This window comes from Notothenia coriiceps, unplaced genomic scaffold (assembly GCF_000735185.1).
Source record: "Notothenia coriiceps isolate Sejong01 unplaced genomic scaffold, NC01 NC01_scaffold00006432, whole genome shotgun sequence".
Taxonomy (NCBI): Eukaryota; Metazoa; Chordata; class Actinopteri; order Perciformes; family Nototheniidae; genus Notothenia; species Notothenia coriiceps.
The window spans coordinates 1-3,185 of record NW_011339133.1 but is presented as its reverse complement, the minus strand read 5'-3'; the positions used below and the strand labels follow the sequence as shown (position 1 = coordinate 3,185).

The 3,185-nt window shown below is 38.9% G+C and overlaps 1 long non-coding RNA gene across 1 annotated transcript; it reads left to right on the top strand.

Moving 5' to 3' along the window:
* The first annotated feature begins 1,046 nt into the window (after window positions 1-1,046).
* Window positions 1,047-3,010, top strand: LOC104943641 (uncharacterized). Its single transcript, XR_798129.1, has 3 exons — window positions 1,047-1,267; window positions 2,543-2,708; window positions 2,974-3,010. It is a non-coding gene; the product is annotated as an uncharacterized lncRNA (long non-coding RNA).
* Window positions 3,011-3,185: the final 175 nt, after the last annotated feature.

The following is a 3,185-nucleotide window of genomic DNA, read 5'->3' as shown; positions in this document are numbered from 1 at the left end:
CACATGCTCCACTGAGATCCAACATCTCGTTTCAGGGGGCCTGTGGAACTGCCAGTCAGCTGTTCCTAAGGCTGACTTCATCTCTGGCTACGCTTCCCTGCAGTCCCTGGATTTCCTTGCTCTCACGGAGACCTGGATTACTCCATCCAACACAACCACCCCAGCAGCTCTCTCCACAGCATATTCCTTCTCCCATACACCCAGACCCTCTGGCAGAGGAGGTGGCACTGGTCTCCTGCTCTCTCCCAACTGGAGCTTTTCCCTCTTCAAGCTACCTAACTTCACTCCTTCCACCATGCCGTCACAGTAACCCATCCTATACAATTAACCATTGTTGTTCTCTACCGTCCACCAGGCGCCTTGGGGGACTTCTTGGAGGAGTTAGATAATCTCCTCTCACACATCCCTGAAACTGGCCCTCCCACTGTACTTCTCGGAGACTTCAACCTCCAGACAGGGAAGATAGACAAACTAACATCTATGTTAACCACCTTTGCTTTCTCACTGTCTCCATCCCCACCAACTCATAAAGCTGGCAATGTCCTTTATCTCATATTCTCAAGGAACTGCACTACTTCTAACCTCTTGCAGTGTATTATACTGTAGTACTGCTATAATTCTAGATTATATTATAAAAACAATTTTATATATAGGATTTCAACAGATTAACATTATCATATATTTTCGTCAAATTCAAGATAGTGCTTTTACAGTGCAATGTCATGGTCAAGCTTGTAAGATAGTAGAAGTTGTGTAACCTTACGTTTCGATGACATAATATTTTACCGCTGAATTTTAGCTTTGCTTTGAAATTGTACTAAAACTAAGCAAGGGACCATTATTGCATTGATACTAAATTAATTTACTCAAATTAAATAAAAATGCAAGTGTTTTTATTCTATTCTAAACAGGATACAATTTTTGTTGTAGCTTGGGGAGGGACTTACAGTCACGGACTAGACATTAGTCAATATTTGTATTTGATTGCATTCTGAATTTGAAACCCAGTTTTAAATGACCTTGTCTTTTATTTGTCTTTATCTCCAAAAGAATGCCAGGACCAGGTTCCACTTCGAGGCATTGCTCAAGCTACTGCATGTCACTGAATGTGGCATGCAAAACTTGCAAATTCTGCAAGGCGGTTCAGCCCCGCAAACTGCGCCTTAGCAAACGAATGGACAAGTTTGATACGAAAGCAAACACCTGGGTCCAGGCACAAAAAAAGAATAAAACTTCATCCCACCTGAGGGATCAAGCTGCATTGGTGGTATGTGATGGACTTTTTTTTTTGTTGGCCTGCATGCATAATTAATAACAGCCCTGTACTTGTTCATTCTGGATTTGGAAAAAATATTTACATTTGATACAGAAATGTAATATCTGACCATATCTGATCATAATTACGTAATACAAATCTGCTGCTCAAAGCCCTAGGTAGAAATGGGCTTTGAGCTGGTGCACATTATGCAAATTTCATGACCTGCATGAACTGTGTGCCCCAAAAAAAATGTGACTATATGTACATTCAAGTTTTAAAGCACTGTGTCAGAACACAGCTAAATACATTTGCACTATTTAATCATTTATCCAATTCAACTTACATTCGAAATAGACATTTTCATCAGTGTGTCTGCTCCCTGTCAATACAACTACTGTAGACACAGGGATAAGTTATGTTTATTTAACTTTGGCGAATCATCGCTGAATTTGATTCAATGTAATTGAAAGGTACACTGTGTAATAGTGAGGTTTCTAAATTGCAACCAACTGAGTACCTCTCCCTTTATAAGCGTGTACAAAAACCTACAGTGGCCATCCATTGCCATAACAACATGAAAGGCCTTCTCTAGAGCCAGTGTTTTTTTTCTTCCGATTGAATTACTGTAGTAACACGGCAAAGAGAAGAGAGTGAAATAGACCGGCTCGCTATGTATATATGAAGGGCTTATTCTAAGCTAATCACAACAAAAAATAGTTATAGGTGATTATACACATTAATGGAAACCAAATTATGAATACCATAATCAATTATATCTTATAGAACCCCTATAAATACTCCACAATGTACTTTAGAGATAGAGATATTATCTCAGTACTGTGATTGAGCCTGTGTGCAACAGCAGAACATCTAGTATACTTGTAAGGCATCCAAGTGAATACTCACCTTCTAGTAGTACAATTACCCCAAGCACAAGAAAAAATACTGCAGGTGATCAAAAATTGCGACGTTTATGTTGTAGAATGGCTCTAAACTTAATCCCACTTAGAATCTATGGCACTGTTCATAAACCACAGTGCTGCTCCACAAACCTAGATGATATATACAGTGTAAATTCGGCCAAGAGAAATGAGAAATGCAATGCAGAATAATGTTCAAAGCTTCTACTTGCTGATCGCAACAGTCTTAAGACTGTTAATGCATGCATAAAAAAATAGTCTTTGTGCAAGCAGTGTATGTGATTATTTTTAACAACTGGTTTTGCCTTTGTAAATAACCAGGGCATAATTGTTCTGAAATAATGTATATTTGGTTTGTTGGAAGCTGGAAACATTTCAGGCCCTTGGAGCCAGAGGCGTCTTGTTCCTAGCCCGGCCTGGAATAAAGAAGGACTGGACCTGCGAAGTAATGATGCCAAGGTGCAATGTCAGCAGCAATGCCTCCACCTGCCTCCGAAGGATGGAGGTGTTATTTGAATTTGTTGTGAAAGGTATTGTTGTCTGTTAAAGTGAATAAAGAAATGATTAAGTAGGTAGTACTGTAACTTACATTTTTGTAGAATTAACCAATAATGTCATTGGAAATGAAATTAGACACTTAGATGTCGTTTTCTTAATAAAGTTTAGGAGGAGCCCATAGGGGTAATTGACAGCAATTAACTTACACCTCTTCCTTAAATCAAGCATACAAATGGGAGAACTAGTGAATTACATGATGTTGTTGATGCTATCCAAAGCTTATTTTCTTTAATCTAGGTTGGAGTCATACAGAGCCTGCAGCAGCCTCCGAAACCACACAGCCTCCTGCGGAAAACTCGCCAGCCACATATTGTTTTCTGACTATATTCGTTATATTAGGATTTTATAAACAGCCAGGAGCTGACCATTCAAAAATGACATTTGTTGAACTGCCTAATGAGAAAAATAACGCCTAAGAACTTAATGTCATTACTTTTATTAGCACTTAT